This window comes from Triturus cristatus, chromosome 5_1, assembly GCF_964204655.1.
Source record: "Triturus cristatus chromosome 5_1, aTriCri1.1, whole genome shotgun sequence".
NCBI classification, from domain to species: domain Eukaryota; kingdom Metazoa; phylum Chordata; class Amphibia; order Caudata; family Salamandridae; genus Triturus; species Triturus cristatus.
This window is the reverse complement of record NC_140587.1, coordinates 669369971-669394273: the sequence shown is the minus strand read 5'-3', so window position 1 is coordinate 669394273 and position 24303 is coordinate 669369971. Positions and strand designations below refer to the sequence as shown.

General features: G+C 43.5%; 1 long non-coding RNA gene across 1 annotated transcript in view; it reads right to left on the bottom strand.

Moving 5' to 3' along the window:
• The window catches only part of LOC146831353 (uncharacterized), a 262046-nt gene that overhangs the window by 198871 nt on the left and 38872 nt on the right, over positions 1-24303 (bottom strand). Inside the window, exon 2 of the long non-coding RNA XR_014961560.1 lies at positions 2736-2855. This is a non-coding gene — a long non-coding RNA (uncharacterized LOC146831353). The remainder of the gene's footprint in view (positions 1-2735; positions 2856-24303) is intronic.

Here is a 24303-nt window from a genome sequence, read left to right as displayed (position 1 = left end):
AATTATTTCTTCTTTGATGATTTTCATGGTCTTCTAGTTTGGTCATGAAATCTATCATAGCCGCACTTTGTCCTGTGCCTTGCGCTTTTAGAGACTTCATCTCAACTTCCAGTGCTTTTGTCCCATCTCTACAGTGGACAGGCATTCCACAATTTCCCAGAGATTTTATTTAGCTTGAGAATCCCTGTTTGGACTTCTTTTGCGGCGATCCTCGCTCTGCATCCCTCATTTCTGTTGTCTACCTGGACTTGTTTGATCGACGCTAAGATAGTCATCAGGGAGGGCTCTCAATTTTTATCCGGCTCGTCTCCTCCCTCCTTCTGGGGCCATCTCTCTGCATCCGTATAGTCCCTCTTAAGTGGTTTACTGGTGTTTTTTTAAGCTTTCCTTTCTGCTTTTATTTTTGTTCATTGTTTTTTTCCTTTGTGTTGAAGAGCTGGTGCTGTCATCCGATAGACCCTCACCGCTTGAGGGAGTGTCATATTGTTCGATACCTCCGATTCATTCATCAAGGAATGACAATTTACCCCCTGTAATTCCAGTGAGAAAGCACGTCTGAGCCCATAGGCTTCTAGACGATCCCATGCCTGGGAATACCGCCTGGATTTGCTCCCTCACAGCTTTATTCCCCTGGTTGGCTTCCTTCGCATATGTCCCATGTGCCTTGGGTGTCGACCGAGTTACATTTTCCAGTCCTGCTTCATTTCCAGAACCTCTATCCATTGCATGGTCTAGGAAGATTGGGTTCTCTTTTGTCCCTGTCATAGGACTCCCCTCTTCCTCCTCATTCTCATCCTCCTTATCCTCCCTAACCTCCTTCATTATGGTCTTATCCTCCCCTTCCTCTTGTGGTGTATGTATTTTCTGTGTGTCCCTGCCATACTCACAAACATTGAGGCAACAGTTGGTTGTGCAGGCCCCCCTCTACCTGTACGTTGAGTCTAGCAGCAACTGGCTTCTTGATTTCCTGCTTTGTCTTGCCAGCTCCGCCACGTTGCTTGGAGTCAGGTAGGGTCCTACTGTTCTCCTGTTGGTGACTGCCACCTGCATTAATTCCACCATTTCTACAGGCTGCGGAGATACGCCCTCTAGTGGCGTTTACGCCTCTGGATACCATCCAAAGGATCAGTGAATTCCATAGCTGCAGCCGCCCAAAAATTTGTTTGTGCAGCCTTGCATAACTCACAAATGCAGTGGCGGTATGCCGTAGCGCGATCTCCAGTGCTTCCTGCCACCAGCTACTCGCTGAGCCGTCCGTTGCTCCCAGGTTGTGCAGTTCCTCACCGACTTGCCGATCCATTGAGGGAACAGCTGCAGTTAGTCAGCCGCCATCTTACCTTTCCAACATGCGTTAAATAAACATGTTTTTAACTGAATTTTTTCTTTCACAGGGGGTCAATTTTTCTCTCCTGATGCATCTGTACTGAAAATAACCCAAATTATTTTAATTGGTTCCTTTATAGTTGTAACAGTTTTTGCAAGATAGTTCCAATTGCCAATGGTCATGCACATTGTTTTATCTTTATTTATTTCAAGTGCAGAAGCCTCTGAATATGAGACAGCATGTTGCCTGACCGTATTGGCCTCTAGGACATTCTTACAAAAAAAAAAATGTCATCAATATAACCAATACATTTCACTCTTTCGTTTCCACTTGCTGGTACAAATTTTCCTTTGTTACAATCATCTTTACTTATTTTATTCAGGAAGGGTCCAATGGCGCATATAAAAACGGCAGGCAATAGGGGGCATCCTTGCCTGATACCAGATTGGATCATATTTCCTCTGAAACAAAGCAGTTTATTAAAATATGAATTGAAAATTACAACAAAGGAATTTAGAATGCCCATTTTGTCTTAACCTATGGGGGGAAAAAACTCATGTGAAACTTTTTCAAAAGCCTTTTGTAAGTCCAAGAATAAAACACCCAAAGATTGATTTTGTTCAAGGAGGTTGGTCTCACTGATAGGCATTAGGCTATCCCATACTTTCCTTTTTGATTTTTTCAAAGCAGATCAGTACTATAGGGTCTGTAATATTGCGATTAATCTTCCCATCCTATTCCGCAGTTGTGTATCCTGCTTACCCTGCTATCCAACTGAAAACCAAGATAAATATATCATATTGCTGGCTAGGCAATTGATTGGACTTGAAGTCATCATCCTGTAGCTTTATGATGTCAGCGCACCACTGGACCAATTGTCATCAGTGCAGATGACACACAGGAGGAGGAGGAGGAGTTATCAACAATTATGAACTAGGTTACTATCTGTAATTATGATTGCAAAGCAAGTAGGAGGTGGAATGCTAACATACTCTGAATCACTCACTGCATCTGGGCCTTTTTGAAAGAGACCTGGAGTTACAAAAACCCAGAGAATCAACAACAATCCATCTTCAGTATCAGAATCCCACATACATAGTGCAGGGGGAACAGGTTATATGAGCTTCCTTCAGTGAAAAAGTAAGTCTATCGCTTTAACGTAAGACAATAGATTCCAGCCTCAAGGGCAGTCTTTTGCTCAGATGGAATACTGCTAGCACCAGCATCTAAAGCCGGCTTTGTCAGCTTTGGAGGCAGTGAAAGTCATGAGCACCACAATGTAATGCATATTGCTTCCATCTTGACGGAAATTATATTCATGTGGAGGACCCCACTATAAGGTAGTGAGTATATTCAAATGATCTGTACCTCCTAATGTAAAATGAAATGATACAGTGTGAGTTTGACTTACCGTGTAATCTGGTAAAATGATGCGATATGCTTGATGACGTTTTTTTTTTTTGTCTTTCGTCTCAGCAATGCAGAGAACCTATGTTGTGCACGACTGCCCCTGCTGGTCATTCAGTATATTCTGCAGATGGAAAAGTGCACTGTTAGTGCATTTACAATGATTAGGAATTGAATATTTTGAAACTAATGCAATACAACAAAAACTGATTCTGATTAGGCGTTCACAGATCAGTACTATGGAGTCTGATATTGTGAAACTCCAGTGCTCATAAGAAATTCAAATCTCAATTTGTGTTTTTATCCTAGATTAAGTCTCTCAATCCCATGCCTCATTAGCTTCTACTCTGTAAACAACTGTAGCACCTATATTAGGACCTAGACAAAAAGATCTTATTGCCAGTCAAGTGACAGTGTACCCTTCGTGCTCCATTTGTTTTATGGTATGGTACACAAGAAGATATTAAATCAGCTGATAAGTCGAGAGAGGAATGTTTATGCTACAGTTAGTAGGAATAATACAAATTGAGCCACACATTTAACATCTTCATTTTGGCAAACTCCTAGCTGTTAACCAAGAGTGAAGTCAAGAATATGATGATCAACCATACGCACTTGGAAATTTACAAGTCTCAAATGATGCCCCGATTTCTTTCATCTTCCCATCTTATTCTTCAGTTGTGCATCCCGTCTACCCTGTTATCCAAATGAAAACCAAGATAGATATCCTATTGCTGGCTAGGCAATTGACTGGCCTTGTGTCAGAAGACATCCGGCTGTAGGCTTTATGAGGTCATTGCACCAATGGACCAATTGCCCTCAGGGCAGATGACACACAGAAGGAGTTCTCAGCAATTATAAACTAGGTTACTATCTGTAATTATGATTGCAAAGCAAGTAGGAGGTGGAATGCTAACGTACTCTGAACCACTCACTGCATCTGGGCCTTTTTGAAAGAGACATGGAGTTACAAAAACCCAGAGAATCAACAACAATCCATCTTCAGTATTTGTGCGACTGAGATCCTCCATTAGCTTGCATTGGGGTCCTGACACCGATTTGTACCTTGTACCCGTCCGCCCCTGCGCTGCTGTAGTTTTGGTGCTGCCTTCTGGCCACCCCCTGCTTGCCCTAACCTCCGGAACCTGTGCCCTGAAACTGCAGGTACCTACCTGCAACCTGCACCTCTTTGTGGGTGCCCCCAGTCTCCATTCAGTAACATTGAGCTCAGTGACCGCTACACCCGGCCACCCAAGCGCCGATGGTGGTGCTGTACTTGCCTTAAACTGAACCTTGCCCAGTGTTGGTCTAAACCCCTGAAGACTGGAAGAGTAAGTTGTGCACTTACCTGTTAATGCATAACACTGTTTTCCTCCAACAGTATTGGATTCCATTTTCATCCTATTGCACATAAAAGGCTATCTACTTCTATTGCAAACTTCTACTGCTCTATTATTAAAGAATTTATATTACTGCAAAGCATTGTCTGCTGCCTTGGAAAACAATTCCTACTGCATTTGAAAAGTATTGCCACGGTTACCTACCGGCAACCAAGCTCCTCTTGGTTCTAAAAGAAAATAACAAAGTTATTAATTTTTATACAAAACAATTGGCCTGGTCTCAGTCTTTGAGTGTGTGTAATCAGTTCTTGCCCAAGTTGTACAACAAATGCTTAACACAGCCCTCCGATAAGCCTAAATGCTCGACCACACTACCACAAATAGAGCTTTTAGTATTATCTACTTAAGCGTCTGGAGATCCACTGCACTCTGTAGATACTATACCTTACTTTGGTATAGTATGTACAGAGCCAGCTTCCTACAGTGATCCATTATTTCACTTATCCATTCATCTTCTCATCCACCCTTTCACTCACTCACCCACACGTTCACGTTATTTATGATCGTCTGTCTCCCGAGTTGCAGATATTAGAGGCCAATCAAGAACTTCACCCCCGCTGTAGCTTCTAAAGCAGTTAGGGGGTGTGATGACACTATTGAGCATGCACCCAAAACCGCTGTGCCCAAAGTCCAAAATAAACACATGTTCTTTGGTCTGGCCAGAACCCCTTATATAAATTAAGATGAATGCATGTGTCCGCACGTATTGCATATGCACTTGAACCGACTGCCATTTTTTTTTTATTTAGCACGATATGCCCCAGTAGTGGACTCGATTCGCTGCAGCTGTTTAAAAGGCAAACGCAGTGCATGGACAAGCCAGATCTCAACTCTATGGCTTACAGGTTGCGTCACGGTACCAGCTGCAAACCGTGGCAAATTGTTTAAAGGGAATAAGCTATATTAACCCAAGCTTAGTTGGGTTTTCACACCTTCCTTTTGTAAAGCCCACATTTCACTGCGCTCTGCTGTGTTCCGGGAGTACTCACACACATCTCAGTGCTAATTGTATTTATATAGCGCTTACTACCCCCGACGAGGCATCAAAGCTCTTTTCGACTAGTAGTACGCTACTCCAGAACCCAAATGGATTAGTGGTGGTTAGCTGGATTGAATAGAGTAATGGAGGAATAGAAGAGGGAAGAAAACCAGAAGTGTTAATTGGGAGATCATAGTAGTAAGTTAATGTCTGGGATGAGTAAAGGAGAGATGTAGGGGGGGGGGGAGAGCCTATAGAAAGGGATTAGTGAGAGAGAATCAAAGTTTTAAAAAAATGAGGTTTGGGATGAGTCATAGGAGATATAACATGAAGAAGAATTTAGTAGGGTTGTTTGGAAGATCACAGTAAACGGATGTTTGGGGTGAGCCAGGAGATGTAGAAGGTAGGATCTGACTGCATGGTTTCCCCCAATTTTTGCCTGTTCTGTTGCTGGCTTTTGACTAGTTTGACTGGGATCCTGCTAATCAGGACTCCAGTCTATCTGCTTTCTCCCTAAAATGTTATGCCATGTACTTAGGTACACTCCAGTTTGGATACCGAGGTACCTTTGGCAGTCCCTAGTATATGGTACCCATGTACCCAGGGCATAGGTACCCCAGAGGCCACCCATGGGCTTAAGCATGTATTAGGCCACCCATGAAAAGTCATGCAAAATGGAACTACAGGCATGCCATTGCAGCCTGTGTAAGATGGTGCATGCACCACTTACTTTAGATATAGGTTTCCTATATCCATAAGTCACTACACTTAAAACCTATCAGTCACCCCTCTAGCAGTGAGGAAATTCGATTTTCGATCTCGCTTGTATTCAGCCACCATTTCTTTGTGTTCCACCGCCATTTTGTGTTGCCCTCACTCAGGCAGCACAATGAACGAAGTTTTTCTGCTGATCCTACTGCGACGTGTCAAATAACCACCTGCCTCTGTTTACGAGACTGATGTCAGGGACTGGCTGAGTCCACTAATCCTCGTCTGGTTTGACTAAACCCCGTCTCAACTGTCGGTTCACACCATTCTTTCCTGACTTTATCTTATCTTCTGGCCTTCGCTATTCTCTACTTGTATTCTCTCATTTCACAACTGTCCTCCAAAGCATACAAATATGTCCTGCCACCTGCAAGTTGAGTTGTAGACACTACCACTGATTAACTTGTGGGGAGGGGGGACAAAAACAGTTGGAAGAGAGGTTTATTTGGGTTACTTGACATCTTGTTTTCAAACTTTTCTCATTGGATAACCATGTATGCATTGGGAGTGTTCTTGGTGAATCTATGTGCTATAAAAGATTGTGCACCACGGAGTAAAGTGGCAGTCCCCTAAGAACATACTGAGTGTACTTCTGGGACAACTGTACTTAGCTGCAGCTAATAAACCTGATCTTCTACGCTCAACAGAATGTCCTGTGTCTCTGTTCAACAAAGCAGGTGAACTCAGGAGATTAAGGCGTGCCCTGCGCCGCCAGGCCCATAAGGCCCTGGTTCTTCAATTGGTGCCCTCTGTGAGGCGGCTTCAGAGGTAGCGATTTTGCCTGAGGGTCGTGAGGGACCCCGCAAGAAAATTCTGGAGGAATCGCGAACCATGTCAAGCGGTCCGAAGGTCTTTTTCAGTGCGGCTTCTCCTTCCTGACGGCTGCGGACGACTGCTGCCCTGACTGCCGCCTTGCTTTGGCCCCTTTTGGTGATGTATGGTATCGCGAGACGTTAGACGGGCCTCTGTTGGCGTAAGAAGACACTTAGTTAAGTATTGGTGGGTAGCTCCCACCATTTCGTTTTTTGTTTTGGGCCTTTGATTCGGCTATTGCAAAAGCCGAAGCCGAGGGGTGAGTACAGATTGTGCTGTGTTATTTGATTTAACCCCTTGATGTTTGTGAACAGTCCAGTGAAATAACGATGCCTGGTCTGAGTAAGTTTAGAAAGTTTTGTTGTTTTGGTTGTGATAGGGATTCCCGGCTGGAGGACTCTTGTCCAATTCCTCCGGTTGGAACTCCCACTTATGAGCTTTATTCTAAACATGGTGTTGGCCTCATTGCCTTTAATAAGGCATGGATCCGATACACGAAGAACGATGGTGTTCTACAGTGGCCACAGAATGGTAGCTTTGAGCCTGACATATTAGATCATTTGGAAGCGATTTTGTTTAAAAGAAAAGCCCGACCGGCAATGTTTGACTCTTTCCGCCTCTGGCGTAAGGAAGCCAAACAGAGAGAAATTAAACAGGCAAAACGAGATAAGAAAACACAAAGTATGACGATCATACAGGCTGCCCAGCAGTTTAAAGATAATGAGATTAATCATGAAATGGAAATTTCAGAGAGACAGCATCGTATGGCGATAGATAAATGCTATCCGGTGTTGCCTATTTCCCCTTCTGATAAAAGTAAGGATCCGGAGGAAGACCCTTTGATGTCTCACTTATTGAGATTGCCTCCTCCCTATGTACGAGGTGCAAATGCACCCCCATTGTTACAACCAGTTCAGCCATTAGTTGCGCCTCCGCCTGCTCCAGCTCTTCTGCATTTGCCCCTTCCGGTAGTGCCACCCCCACCTCTTCCGCCACCGACTTCTTTGCCACCGTTTCCTGAGCATCAATCTCCTTTGCCTTCGGCTCCCCTTATAACTATTAATTCTTCTGTTAGTTCACCTAATACCTTGTCCCCTGTTCTTATGTCTAATTCTCCTACTGTGCGCAAACGAATCACAGATACTGTCTCTGGGTTTCTGTCTCCTTTCTTTGAGACTTTGAATATGTCTCCGGCTTTTTCTCGAAGACAGTCTCGTAGTCAACTCCCAGGTTCCGATGAACGGGTGGTATTGGACTCTCGCTCACAAATGGGATCGAGAAGGGTCCCCAGTATAATGTGAAAGATATCATGACCACCTTTCATCAGTGGGAGGCGCCCACGCAGAGATATGTATTTAATGTTATGTGTGACACTCTCTCTAAAGAATGGGAGGATATGGATTTGGGTTTACTTCCTCAGGGTTGGTTAGATGTTCAGGCTAATTTTGATAAGGGACTCATTGTGGGTTCTAAGGTTGAGGATGCCGTAAGGACACTTGTCACTTTTAGGTCCTTATTTTCCTCACAGACTTTTTTTGATTCCGATCCTGCTGTTAGGCTGACATCCAAACATTATCCCATGAGAGAGGTTCCTCCAGTGTGGAGAGAAGCGGTTGCACAAGCAGGTGCTAATCCAGCTGTTCCCGCGCACTTCCAGCGTATCTGGGTACATGTCCCCTGGAAGAGATCTGAAGTTTTGGCTCTTAAACAGTCTCTACCGGATCCCCATATAAACCCTGCTGGCTATTATAAGGAGTTGTCCCAGACTGTTGATGCCTGTATTATGAATTTAGCCGATATTGATATGTTGATGGGAAATGTAGTCCCACAAGCATTATGGGCTCGGATTCGTAGAGAGGATCACGCCCAAGCATTGGGTGGCGATTGGGCTGCTATAACTGCCGCGGATGCAGCCCAAGTGGGTGGTGCTAAGCCTGATGTTTTGATTTCAGAACTCCCTGGTAGGATTATTACTTTAATGAAAACGATGATGCCCGCCTTGCGAGTTAATTGGGATAAATTAGCTGCATGTAAGCAGAAGAAAGAGGAGTGTCTCTGATTTCTTCACTCGTTTTGAGGAGACGTTTATTGATCACAGTGGTCAGGATATGACTACGGAGGGTGGACAGCGATTATTTGTAGATAAATTCGTATTTAATTTGCTTCCCGAACTGTCACATAAGTTGAAAGACTCCAAGAGTTCATGGGCTGTTTCTTCTTCTGCCCAGATATTGGCTACTACTCAATATTATGAGAACAGGGATAAAGAGGAGAAAGATAAGCAAGAGAAGACGAAAGAATTAAAAATGAAGGTTCTTCTGCAACAAGCTTATCCTCCTCGTTCTACTCCGCGCCAGTTTCAACAGCCTCCACAGTTTCAGAGGGTATATCAAAAGCCTGAGCCCTTTATTCCGCGACCTTTATTAGGTCCTAACCAATGTGCCTATTGTAGAGAGGAAGGTCATTTTAAGAATAGCTGCCCGGGTTTATTGCAACGTAAGGGAGAACTATCTGCTCCACGAGGCCGTGGTGGTTTCCAGATAATATAAAGGGGTAGAGGTCGAGGTGTGATGCCTCAAGAACAGCGTTCCTTACCCCCTCCAAATTCTACGAACTACTTCGATCAGCAGAATACTCAGTCTACACAGTATTACAATGATGATTATCATGTTGAAGGTGAAAATGAAAGCCTTCACGCTAACTAGGACAGCCATAGACAAAGTGAGGGAGTTGTATCGATTCCAGTAAGTCAGGATGGGCCTTATGTCAATGTCACTACAATGGGTGTTTCAGAGCCATTTCTTTTAGATACTGGTGCGATGAGAAGTTCTATCATTCACTCTAAACTCCCTGGGGCACCGTTGTCTGGCTTAACAAATGTATCAGTAGGATTTTCTGGCGCCCCTGTTCGTAACCCGGTCTCCTGTCCTTTGCCCATTTCAATTGGCCCTTATGATATGGAAGCTCCTCTTCTTTTAACGACTGGTTGCGGCGAGAATCTGTTGGGTTTGGATCTATTGAAAAGAATGCATGCAACGATATATTGTTCTCCATCTGGTGTGCATCTTACTTTAGGGCAGAAATTGACTTCTTTAATGTATTTGTCTAAAGATCAATTCCCACCTGAATTGCTCTCTCTTCCTGCAACTCTCTGGGCTACGGGTCCAAATGATGTTGGTTGTCTTGAGATCCCGCCTTATGTTGTTACTCTCAAGCCCAATGCTAAATTGCCACGCATTCCTCAATACAGAATTTCCAATTAAGGTGAAAGAGCGCTTTTGGATATCATTTATGATTTGGTTCAGAAGGGTGTGATTGAGGAAACGAGAGGAAATGTATGTAATAGTCCTATTCTTCCTGTTCTTAAACGCACTGATCCTTCTAAGCCTCCTGTTTATCGTTTTGTGATTGATCTTCGGGAGGTCAATAAAATTGTTGTACCACAGTTTCCTGTTCCAGATATCACTGCCCTGTTAACTATGATACCTGCCTCAGCGGCTTGGTGTTCTGTTATTGATCTGAAAAATGCTTTCTTCAGCATTCCCATTGCCAAAGAGAGTAGGGATATTTGTGGTTTCTCTCTAGGAGGCCGAAGTTTCCGGTTCAAGCGCGCACCCCAAGGAAATTGTGAAAGCCCCTCCATTTATAGTCAAGCTCTGAAATGTCAGCTCGATGTTTTTCCTTTGCCCCCAGGTGCTAATCTTATTCAATATATGGATGATTTGTTGATTGCTGCTGATTCAGAGGGTGTCTGCAGGAATTTGACTGTTGCACTGTTACGTCACTTGTCTGATTTTAATCATAAGGTTTCGCCTTCTAAACTACAATATGTCCGTCAAGAGGTTACCTATTTGGGTCATCTCTTATCAAAGGAGGGAAGGCGATTAACCCCAGAACGAATTCAAGCAATTGCACAAATGTCTGTGCCATCTACACAAAGAAAGGTGCGCGCCTTTCTGGGCATCACTTCTTATTGTAGAAAGTGGATTCCGAATTTTTCTTTGTTGGCCAAACCTTTGTTAGCACTCACTTTGAAAGACACACCCCAACCCCTTCCTTGGACTGACGAATGTCAGAAGAGTTTTTCTGATTTACGTACTGCTCTTTGTTCTGCTCCTGTGTTGGGTACTCCAGATTACAGTAAGCCCTTCACGCTCATGTCCATGAAAGAGAGGGTTGTGAGTTGTCAGTCTTAACACAACGATTTGGAGACAAACAGCGGCCATGTGCCTATTTTTCAGCTACGTTAGACCCAGTAGCCAAGGCATTGCCTAGTTGTCTTAAAGCTACAGCAGCAGCAGCGATTTCTATTCGTCAGTCTGCTGGAGTGGTGCTAGATAATACTCTCATTGTTATGGTACCACATGCAGTGGATACCTTGCTAAATAGGACAAAAACACAACATCTTACAAGTGCTCGATTGTCTGGATATGAGCTGACGCTCTTGGCTAGTCATGTGCACATCAAACGATGTAATATTTTAAATCCAGCCACACTGTAACCTCTTCCAGAAGAGAAAGCTATTCGGAAACAACAGGATTGTTTTCTCCATACTGAGGAGGAGACAAAAGGCAGGATTGATTTGAAAGATACGCCGTTAGTGGATCCAGATGGGATCCTATGGGTGGATGGGTCTTGTTTCAAACTCCCAAATGGTGAGAAAACTTCAGCTTATGCTGTTACCACCTTGTATACAATCGTGGAGACAGCACGCATCAGACATAATTCAGCTCAGGCAGCTGAACTGATAGCTTTGACCAGAGCGTGTGTGTTATCTAAAGGAAAGAGAGTGAATGTGTATACCGACAGCCAGTATGCGTTCGTGTGGCGCACAGCTTCGGTCGTTTGTAGAAGGAAAGAGGATTCCTTACCTCCCACGGTACTAAAATACAGCATGGTCAATTGGTAACTGATCTTCTTGAGTCACTTGTTTTGCCTACCCAGATAGCAATTGTGAAATGTAGTGCGCATAAGAAGATTACTGATGATGTTGGTCGCGGCAATGCTTTTGCGGATGAGATAGCAAAAAGGACAGCCAGAGATGCTACAAGTCGCATGTATGTTGCGGGCCCTGCGAATTGGGTCAGGGAAAGAGGGATGTGTGAGGACACAATAGAAAGTGTGAGATCGATTCAGGGAGATGCTACAGAGAAAGAGTTGAGAAAGTGGAAAGAGAGTACCGGAATGTTAGACGCAACAGGATGTCGGATAGAATTGTCAGAACACCAGCGTTGGCTGTTACCAGATGCCTACGTACTGCCTGTAGTTACTATGGCGCATGGTCCAGCCCACATCAGTGCAAAAGGAATATGTAAACTTCTGGCTCCAGTGTGGCTGAACGAAGGGATTCCAAAATGTGCAGATAATGTGGTGAAGCATTGTATCATTTGCTTGATGTACAATCCGGGAAAGGGAACCCCAACTCCGGCAGGTCATTTTGCTCCCCCAACATATCCTTTTGAGGTGTTGCAAATCGACTACATTCACATGGATCGATGTAACAATCTTAAATATGTTCTGGTAGTGGTATGTGCCTTTTCCAGATGGATAGAGGCTTACCCCCTGAAAGACAACACTGCTTTGTCCACTGCCAAGGTTCTTCTAATAGAGTTCTTCCCTAGGTTTGGTTTGCCGCGCATTGTCTGGAGTGACAATGGAAGTGAATTTGTAGGCCAAATTATGCAAAAGGTGTGTACCGGTCTTGGTATAAGGCAGAAGTTTCATGCGGCAAATCATCCTCAGTCCGCGGGTTTGGTAGAGTGCTATAACGGCACTCTCAAACTTAAGCTTGCAAAAGTACAAGCCAGCACAGGTATTAATTGGCCCGATGCTTTACCTTTGGCTCTCCTGTCCACTAGAACAGCTGTACATTCTCGTTTGGGACTCAGCCCATACGAGATTGTTTTCGGGCGCCCAGCTAATGTATGGGGAGTCCCTCGCCCTAGAAAGTATTCTGATATACAGTATCCAATGCTGATTGACTATTTACATGACCTCACCACTAAATTACGTGTTCTTCACCAACAGGTTCAAAACGCTTTACCAGAAGCCTCCACTGACCCAGGTCATTCTATCCAACCTGGAGACTGGGTCTGTGTGAAAATTTTTCAGAGGACAAAGAATTTGGAACCTCGCTGGAAGGCACCTCGACAAGTTCTTCTGACAACTCGCACAGCAGTAAAAGTCGAAGGGAAAAAGAACTGGATCCACGGCGTGCACTGCAAGAAAGTGCCCTTGCCCTTTGATCAGTGGGTTCGTAAGGGTATAGGTGATTCTGAAGGAGAAAAAGTCCCCCGATTCATACCTTTCAGTAGTGCACACCTGGATGGAACTCGATCGGAGAAAGAAGATGACGACATTCTACAAGAAGCCGTACCTTCCCATCTCCGATTAAACACTACAGAGCCACAGACCCTATTTCAAGACCAAACTGTACCAACAAGGACTAGATACAATTTAAGACATAGATTGGTCAAGGACACCTGAGATTTCCATCTCTTCTGCTACATTTATCATCTGTCCAGGTTGCAGGGTCACGGTAGGAGTCTTGGTTTGTGACCTGTATAATGGCTAGGCCCCCAGGACTTGCAGTGTCATTGGACGGCTAATAATCACAGCCAAGTGAGTAAGGAAGATTGCCGGGAGCAACAATTTCAGAGGATGGATGTTAAATTAGGAAAGAAGGATAATAAGGAAGAGATGAGAAAGAAATATTGTAAAATATTGTACAGTCGATGTGGCGTAACATTGTGTGTTTCTATATTTTTGTGTATCTTATTGGCTTGTGTAGGTTGGGTTATTCATGCTATGCAACAAAAAGTTGTCCCTAATCCTATCTCCTTGCCTCTTCATTATACTATCTCCCCACATCAATTATATACACTTCCCCAACATGAACTAATCAGGAGAACAGAATATTTTAATAATTCATTTATCCAATTGTTGCACCAACACCAATTGGTAGTCAACACAACCGACTGTTGGGTGTGTGGACTTATGCCTCATACCACAGATAAAGGGATGCCATATTTAGTCCTTCCATTTTCTTACGAAGGTTCCGCTTGGGCCTATTTCGTTATATTTTCAAATGCATATCAGAGCCGATTTAGACGTCCAGTTAGTTCCTATGGTAGTAAGCCAGATTTTAGTCATAATTCTCTGATAAAGGGAATGGTGGCTATGACTAAAATTGTGGAGAATAATAAGGTTCCTGTTGACGAGAGACAAACATATACTAATTGGAACGTGACTCATTACATTACTAGCCTTACAGATAAAACTAAACAGGGACAATCTCCACCAATTTGGACTGTCCCTCATCAAGGTAATTTCGGTTTACCAAGGAATGGCCAGACTACTGACACTGGACAAAGAAAAAGCTTTTGTTCCCATACATACATCTACACGTCTCAGAATTCACCGCCGTTAGTCCATCCCAGGGCACATATGTTGTCTGCCACGATAGAGCTTACACGTGGCTACCAACGGATTTTTCAGGAACATGCTATATAGCTTTTCTTCTCCCTCCTACATACACTGCTCCTTCAGGCCATTATAGAAACAGATATGGCAGAGGGATTATTGATTCTAAAGACACGGCAGGACAAGAGGGAAGTGATTTTCTCAAAGGATTTCTTCCTTTTTGGGGCCCAATGGCCAACAGCAGAAACATGAGACAGCTGGTTTGTGTTGTTGAGACTACCATAGATGTCACTGTGGGAGCCTTGAGTAATCTCACAGCTGAACTTCAGGCGGATCGTCTCATGACTTTGCAGAACCGGATTGCACTAGATGTTATTCTTGCAGATCGTGGTGGAGTCTGTAAATTGATCTGATCTAGCTGTTGTATTTATATACCTGACGACGCCCCTACGGTATACCAAGCCATCTCCAAATTACACATGATCTCCGAATCGATTCATCAAGACGAAGGAGATTGGTCTTTATTAGGATGGTTTTGGGGATTACTATCTAAATGGGGATGGAAGGTACTAACCATCCATGGAGTGGTTTTGGCCATCATTTTTTCCTGTTGTCTCTGTATGCAGTGTGGCCCCGCCATCTGCGGCCTTTGTGTCACTCTGTGTGTCCCAAGACCTGAGTCACAGAAAACAGAGAACATTAAAATGATGTTGCAGCAACAGTTTGACGACCTCATGGCTATTGACATTGATTCAGATTAACGTGAATCTGTGTGTTTTGCCTGAGTTACGGCAAAAGGAGGGTCTGAGGAAATTCGATTTTCGATCTCGCTTGTATTCAGCCACCATTTCTTTGTGTTCCACCGCCATTTTGTGTTGCCCTCACTCAGGCATCACAATGAACGAAGTTTTTCTGCTGATCCTACTGCGACGTGTCAAATAACCTTCTGCCTCTGTTTACGAGACTGATGTAAGGGACTGGCTGAGTCCACTAATCCTCGTCTGGTTTGACTAAACCCCGTCTCAACTGTCGGTTCACACCATTCTTTCCTGACTTTATCTTATCTTCTGGCCTTCGCTATTCTCTACTTATATTCTCTTATTTCACAACTGTCCTCCAAAGCATACAAATATGTCCTGCCACCTGCAAGTTGAGTTGTAGACACTACCACTGATTAACGTGTGGGGAGGGGTGACAAAAACAGTTAGAAGAGAGGTTTATTTGGGTTACTTGATATCTTGTTTTCAAACTTTTCTCATTGGTTATATCTTGTTTTCAAACTCTTCTCAGTGGATAACCATGTATGCATTGGGAGTGTTGTTGGTGAATCTATGTGCTATAAAAGATTGTGCGCCACGGAGTAAAGTGGCAGTCTAAGAACATACTGAGTGTACTTCTGGGACAACTGTACTTAGCTGCAGCTAATAAACCTGATCTTCTACGCTCAACAGAATGTCCTGTGTCTCTGTTCAACAAAGCAGGTGAACTCAGGAGATTAAGGCGTGCCCTGCGCCGCCAGGCCCATAAGGCCCTGGTTCTTCAGCAGGCCTTGACAATCCTGAAAGCAGGGTGCTGGGTTTTACGTGGGAGGTTGCTCCTGCATGAGCAGAGCCCCTCTGCAGCCTTCGGAAACCATTCTCCTGGGTTGTCGGTGACGCAGCCAGACATATACGTAGAGGTGCATTATATGCTGGTATAAAATGCTATATCGAAAGCTGCTGCAACAAAACGTCATGTTTGGTATCAAACACCTTGGAATCATACCTCCATACCGGTGTTGGCATGATTCCACCGTTCTGAAGCAAGCTTCGTGAGGTCACTGGTCTTTCCAGCCTTCTCGACCTGGGCAGCATTAAATGGTTGCTGCTGACAAGAGACACATTTCTGCCCTCCTGCTGATGAGCCAAGCTCGAGCAGGGGAAAGCAAGACAATAGGCATCCTGACCACCTCCCAGACATGATTTAGTGTATTGGGGTGGATGGGTGCACTTCCAAAGTGCCCGAAAGTCTGACTCTGGGGCACATTTGGTGTCCCTGTGCATAGTCCATTTCAAACCAGTCCTTGGGGCTGTCGGCACCTGCTCTGGCACAAAACTGGACAAAGGACAGAGGAGTATACACTCCACTGTCCTGACCCTCCGCTGGGAGGGTCCCGTGAATCTGTCCAACCCTCTCCCATGGGTACAAAAGGGCTTACCTGGCTGTAGGACCCTAGATGCAACATGGACAAGATTCTGTATAAGAAACCACTGAACTTCAACCGTCTGGACACTCTGGACTTCGCTGGACTATAACTGGGCCCGACTTAGTCTCCCTCTCCGTCCAAAGCATCATCTGTGCCTGTGCACCATACAGGACCTGTGGAACATCAAGGATATCCAAAGTATCTCCCTTGGGGTGAAGGAGTCACTCCCCTGTATTCCCAGGCACCGTAACGCAACTAACTGGCCTGCTGATCCGAAGTTCCTGCGGACTCCGAAGGCTCCAGCAACACAGGAGGTGGGTTCCTACATTCCTTGAGGTGCAGCTGCCCTCCCACTGAGTTTGAGGCCAGTATCTCTCGTGGGGACCGCATAATCCGAACCCCTGTGCACTTTTGCAATTGCACATGCTTGTTGGCATTCCCCAACTAAGTACACAAGGATATTAATAACCCCAACCTCTGTGCATATTTCGTACAAAGGACTTTGGCCTCCTCACACTCTGTGCCCTGCAAGCTGTGACTTTGTGAAATTGGTAGAGGTACCCTCACAAATCCTGTGCCTTCGGCCAGTGGGTCCATTTGAGACAACACTTATTTTCTTGGGCTCCCCTGGTTGCTCCAGGCCTGCCCTGACTCCCCTTGTTGTGGTGAGTTTCCTGGTCCTTGCTGGGCCCGACTGTGACCTTTCTCGACCTTATTCGTGGGTTGGCGCTGACGAGGCTTGTTGGTGCTCCCGACAGACACTGACCCCTCAGCACTCAACATTCTTCGTGGGACAGCTCGTATCCGGCTCTTGGTCATCCTCGACTTCTCCTGGTCCCCGTGGCTGCAAAGTCAATGTCTCCATCTTCACACCTAAAACACCCGACATCGGTGGGAATTCGTCCTGAGTGACCCAGACTCTGACCCCTCTGCTTCCATCAAGAATCCACCTGTGGGTTCCAATGGACACTTTTCTTCTTTCCAGCAGTGGCATTTCTTTGAAGACTTCCATCAAGTCTGACTGTGGTTTCCGACGCCACTTCGACCCTATGCACCTGGCTTTCCTGTGATAGGTAACTCTGGTATTTCAGTATCCACAGGTGGGGTGGCTCTCCAACCTTCTATGTTCCAAAGGGTTTCTTTGTAATCCACTGGAACGGGTCCTTAAACACTAAAACTGCAACCGCGACTCTCCCATTGAATTGTATGAAGCACGAGGTCGTGTTCTCACACTGCACCCGTCCTCCTTGGAGTCCCTACTTACTCACCTTGGGTGGGTCCTTGGAGTCCCAGCGATTCTACAACCTCTAGACACTGTCTTAACTTGTGTCGTGGTTCTTGTACCACTATTTTAGTAGATGGTTTGGTCTCCCCCTGGAGCCCACTGTGTATTAGTGCTACATACGTTTGTTTCAGTGCTACAATATTGTGTGCTTTATGGTTATCTGCATGTTGTAGATACCGTGAGGTATTTAAGGTGTGTTATAAAAATAAATACATATTTTCATAACTACTGTGTGGTTCTCCTTTCATTTAACCAATACAATAACGTTGCATTTTGGTAAAATAGGCTGCTTCAAGACTAAGCCTGAAGGCTGCTCACCACAGCTTCCACTTGGATAGCTTTCTAAGGTTATCTTTGACCTCTTAAATCACTATAATTGTTGTTTGTACAGGTGCAAGGTGCCCACTTTAATTAGTGGACATCACATACCAGGCCAACTTCTCACAAGGGAGGCATCTAGAAGGGTTATTTTGGAGATCTTAGTAGAAAGGGTTTGGGATGTGAGAGATAAATAATAGAGGATACATTGATAGAGGTATAGGGTGATGGTAGGACAGAGTAAAGCTTTTGAGAGTATTTTTTTTCTTGTACAGTAGGACTAAAATTAATATATAGATATATGATTACATAGTAAGGAAATATGTAGAGATTTGTCGATTTAGTTTTTGTGGAGTAGTGAGCAGATATTTTTGTGGATTGTTACTGTGAAATAAATGTATGTGCAGGACTGCTGGTGAGTGGTATTTGAATAGTACAGGGATGGTGATGTGTTTTGGAGAAGAGTATGTGTGTGTAAGAGGGGATGGACAAGTTACAAGTGTCTGTGTTAGATTTGATCACTGAAATAGGTAATGCAAGCAGTGGAGTGGCCTGTAAGGACTGAATGGTGTGTAATTGGTAAAAAGAGTAGGCGGGTGTTGGTGGATGGTGTGCTGGAAGGCAGAGTATAGGTTTTGTCATGATAAAAGAGGTGCTCTTTGGAGCAAGTAGAGGATAGAGCTGCTGCAATGACAATCTAAAGTCATGGATACATCCTTCAGTGGGGACGTTAGGGATGCCACACAAAGGATAATCCGATGGATCAACCAATGAAAGTGGCCCAGTGTATATGACGTCTGCTGAAGTTACACTTGCCTCTTATGATCTTTTTTTCAAAACAAAGATTCCACCTGTGGATTCCAACTGGCTTTCTGAAGAATGTGCCAGATTAATCAATATTACAAATACTATTAAAGATTAAAGAGGATTACGCTCTACAACAATTGAGTAAAGGTACCTTTTTCCATCAAGTCAACCCCTCAGCACCAGGCTGCCCTAGTCTGTGCAATTCAACCTACCTTTACTTTCTGGCCTTACACTAAAAGAAATAGATGATGGGAGACTTCAATTGTGCCTTATGCAATCATATTGATGACAGAATGTGTGGTTTGTCTAACGAAGTAGATAATAGTACCCCTTTTAATCACTCTAAAGTGGGGGATTTATTGAATGAGCTTATCTTTAAATTGGACCTTGGCTATGCAAACAAATTATTGGCCAACCCACTCTGTATACCTCCTACCTTTAACGGGAGAGGGTTTGCAACCACAATGGACTTTATACTGACTTAACGTTCTCTTGCACATTTGGTCTTTTCCTTTGAGGTGGGTGATATTGCTATAAGTGATCATTTTCCTTTTATTGTAAAGCTCAAACTACCCACTCACAGACCTAAAAAGCCCAAGCAACCAACCAGACTGCTGAGGAATGTAGCACTGAGTAAAACAAATGGTTATTCACTAAAGTGGGCTAACGTGGATGCAGATTTGTTGATTAAAAATGTGACAGTGAACTGTAAGCCTGCTCTGGATACTTGCCTGAGTGATGTTGCATCCAACGCTGCTATTGTGAACTCTTAACGATATTACTAGAGAGGTTAAAAGTTTGTTAACAGTGCAACATAGTAAAAAATTGAAATCTTCCGGCTGGTTTAATGGAAAATTCACCAGGGCCTACGCTAACCTAAAAAATGAATTGCATAAACAGCCTAGATCACCCTCTAAAATTAGGCAAGCTAGAATAGATTATAGAGGTGCAATAAAGGAAAGAAAACAATCCTTACAAAACGAAGCCTGGGACTCCACACAGTGCGGCTCAGCAGAAAGATAATATTCCATTCTGGAAGGTCTTGAGGACGCCCTTATCCACCAGTAATGGCCCTTCTGTTGAAAAAGCAATTGCTGAAGAAACATTGATTAGCCATTTCTCTACGGTGTATAATGAGCAGGGAAACCCCGGGTGGCAACCTGATGATTGTATCACAATTAATAGTGACCGGGTTGATTTGGAAATCACCTTAGAAGAGGTGATTAGAGCCTTGGCCCATAGTCTGGGTGGTAATGCCCCTGGACCCAATGGGGTCCCTGTTGACATGTTTATATTCAATGTTCCTTTGTGGGGGCCTATTTTAACCCAGGTTATTAACGCCAGCATAAAGTCCACCCTCCCCCAGACTTGGGCACAATCAATAATAATTCCAATTTTCAAAAAGGGTGATCGACAATATCCAGGGTGTTATATACCAATCTCCCTCCTGGATTCCATGGCCAAAGTGATAGGGAGGGTCATCCTGGAGCGCCTCCTAGAGTGGGCAGAGGATAGTCATATAATATCAGACTTGTATGGATTTCGTGCTGGCCTTGGCACAATTGAACAGAGTTTAAACTTGTCAATCTTGGTTGGCAAGTATACCAGAGCAAAAAAAGGAAGTTTGTTTTTGGCCTTTGTGAACCTTACCACGGCCTTTGACTCAGTTAGACATAAAAGGCTGTGGGAGGTCCTCGAGACGGTAGGGGTTGACCCACAAGTTATCATGTTCTTAAGGCAGCTCTATAGCGGAGCTACTGCAAGTGTCAGGTATGGCCTGAAGGGCGAATGCACGCAAGCTTTTCCCATTAGGAGAGGGGTCAGACAAGGCTGCATCCTGGCCCCATTTCTTTTTAAGCTTTATATAAATGGACTAGAAGAAGCTTTACTCCTGCAGGGCAAAGACTTTCTCCAAGTAGGTGGCCGGACTATTCCCGCACTCCTTTATGCGGATGATGCCGTATTGATGGCACGTACTCAGAACGGCCTCCAGAGAGTCCTGGATAGTTTTAGTGTATTTATGAAGGACCTAGGTCTTAAAACTAACATAGCTAAGACTTATGTCATGAGATGTAGACAAGGGACCCACAAGACCCGAGAAATGTATATAGACGGGAAGAAGTTACTATCAACAAAAGAAATTTCCTACTTAGGTATACTTTTTAATCAGCATGACTCATGGGTTGCTACCTTATCTGCTAAAAAAAATTGGCATTCTCTAGATCCACCTTACTGTAGTAAATTTTGCCAAAAAAACTAGGTAGGAAACCACCCCCAGAACTGCTACAAATATATATAAAGCTAAATGTATTACCATGGCAACTTATGGGGCTGGGAATGGGGTTTTGCAGATGCTACCCCGCTACAAATAGTTGAAAATACTTTAAGGCATATTCCTTCTGTACCCCCAAGTACTTCCTCACTTATCTGCCACGAAGAGTTGGGTCTTCATTACATAGCTGATCTTGTAAAGTTAGAGCCAATACTCTTGTGGCATAGAGTTTGGTGTAAGGATCAGACAAAGTTAAATAGGGAGATCCTAAAAGATATTTTGAGGCAAGAGGGGGCCTTATTGATTCCTTGGATTAAATTCGTCCATGACCTTATGAATGACCTGGGTCACCCAGAATATTTTTTAAATCCTACATCTATGATGGAGATTCCCAGAAAGATAAAAAAAAAAAAAAAAAAAAAAAAAAAAAAAAGAAGAGCCTTCAGTTATTGGAAACAATTAGAATGGTAGGGGAAACTTCAAAAAAATTACTGTGAGGCAACATTAGCTGATACGTACAACCTTGGGATGGAGCCTTACCTATCATTTGTACCTAGAACCTTTGATAGATTCCTTTTAACTAGGCTCAGACTGGGAAATATACATAGACTAGTGTCTTTGCCGAAAGTGAATGACAGGTCGCACGATTTATTATCGTGCCCTTGTGATAACATTTCTGATCAGTCTACTATGCACTTAGTCCTGTTTTGCAAATTTTATTCAGAGCCAAGGAAAATCTGTATTATTTCACTTTAAAAAAATCTAGGGTTTACGCAGGGCCATGAAGCCATGTTTTTAGTCCAGCTATTGGAAAATGAGCACACAGCATGGAGATTAGCAAAGTTTTTAAAAGAGGTGCTTCAAATTAGGAAAAGTATTACCATGGAGTTGTAATTGTCACACCATGTTTTAACTGAAAATGAATTGTGTTTTTAATCGACATATTGCTGTAAATATTATGAAAAGTAATTTTTCCTAATTATGTGCTTTTATATCTGTCTTTAAAAAACAGCTGAATAAAGCTTTCCTTGATTGATTGAATAACATTTAAAGAAGTGTTGCTTAATTTCTATTCTTTCCCCATTGACTTGCTTTGGTTCTCTCCATTGCATTGTAGTGATATTTAATAGTATATTTTCACCAACATGTCATGGTCTTGTCTGTATTGATTGCTTTTATTTGTAAGTACTTATGACATCTAGCATTGAACTAAGAGTAAGCTCCGAGTTTGTCCAGTGCTACTATACAACAAACAAGGATACATTAGAAGTTCACAGATTTTGGCCTTTTCTGATTGTGAGTTGTGAAGCTCAGCTAAAGCACATATAATAGTTCCTCACTACTCTCTCATTCTAATCCTAGCAGAGAGGTTTCTTACATGAATCCTGTGAAACTATGTCCACTTCACTGCCCACATCTATGGGCCCCTCGTACCATCATACAACAGCTCGCATAATTAAAGTTTCAACTATAATGCAAACTTAATATTGAAACACTAACTGAATATTTTAGCAAAATGTGTGCTGTATAATCAGTATATCATCAGTAGCATTATTGTCTTTTCGCTTCTTCCAAGTCATTCGGATGCCGTGGTCTGCATGGTTATAATGTATCAACACAAAGTTAACAGCATTTACCCCTAGCCTTCCATAAAGAAACTTTGGAGCATATTAACAAGGGGATTATTAAAAGCCAAAAAAGCGGAGATAATCTTTTCGCCCTATTTACAAGAGGGTGATAACATGCAATAGCGCATGTTAGCACCCTTTTACCCGACGCCTCCCTTTGCATCTCTAATGAGATGCAAAGTGGGCATCACTGGGCAGTACAACCTTGCAAATATCGCTGATGTGCACATCGCAATATTTACAAGGCTGCCCCACCATTTAAGCAGACGTTAGTTTTTGCAGAAAACCGCTGATTTCGCAAAAAACTAACGTCTGCTAAAATGTAGACTTACCTATCCCTAACATTGGGGGTGGATTATGCTGATACGACCACAGGGTCGTATCAGCAAGGTTATCGTCGTTATGCAGAAACATTGCTGGAAAACCAGCGATGTTCCCTGCAAAACAGCGATCCATATCCCTCTGTCCATCTTCACAAAAAAACTGTCCTTTCAACCATGGCAGTATAAACAGTAAAGTTGAATATCCGCCCATGTGTGTGGTTAGCAGCTATAGAATTCATATCCCCATTACCTTCCTTTCTTACCAGATGAGCCAAAAAGAGATTCACACACCTATGTTGCCTTGCAAGGAGACGAGATGCTAACTAAATGATGCCTGAACCTCAAAGCAAACTTTTCTTCTCGTCCTAACATAACCTCAGACCCTGCTTTGAAGAAAGTGCAGGGTCTTGCAAAAACAGTAACATTAAAATAAAATTTGGAAACTCAAAAAAACAAGCATTTGCAATCCAATAGGTCTCGCATTTGCAAGAGTTTAAGCTTTTGGCATTGTAAATGACAAAGCCTTTTATTCATCTGTTTTGAAAACTAACGCAAATAAAAGGCATTGTAATGTACAATGCCAATAGGTTAAACTCTTGCAAATGCGAGACGTATTGCATTGTAAATGGGTTTTTTTTGCAGCTGAGTGAGGACATGTGCACAGCACTTTTGCCATTTGTACGGGCAAACTGACCAATAAAGAAAGTTACTGTGTGCATTGAAACCGGTGCTTCTGTAAAGCGGTGGAGATGGCTTTTTATAAAGCCTGGAAAGGAAAATAGGTGTGGGAAATCAATATACAGCGGAAAGCGATCTCGACCTCAGTGGGGTGGTGGGGGAGGGTTGAGATGGTGTTGGCAAGGCACGGGAGATGGGTTCTGAGCAAGCTGACAAAAAAATAGAATGTTACCTTGTGCAATGACACCAGCTTTTGAAGACATGGTTAATAACAAACATAAGGGCCTTATGATGATAGCCTGCGTTTTTTGTGCACGGTGGACAAGTTTAAAAATAGAACTCAAATGATCTTTAGATAGAAGAAGTTGGAAACAGAAAGATGCGATCTCTGCTGTTACCGACTTGTTCTGTTTAATGTGAATGCACTAACTTGCGCTAAAAACAGGCCTTTGGCTTATCAATATACGCCCCTCAATATGAATGCAATTTCGGGTATATGGAGGTTGGAATACTGCAATCATCACTAGGAAATCACGCTAATAATGACGCTACACCAGCGGGTCCGAAGGTGTAAGCGGACAATCAAGTAATAATCCAACTAGTTTCATGTGAAATGGTAATGACATTACATGCATGAAGCAATTCAACCAGTACAGATCTCCGGCAAGACGCTGCTTGCCCTCCTTTGGCACGT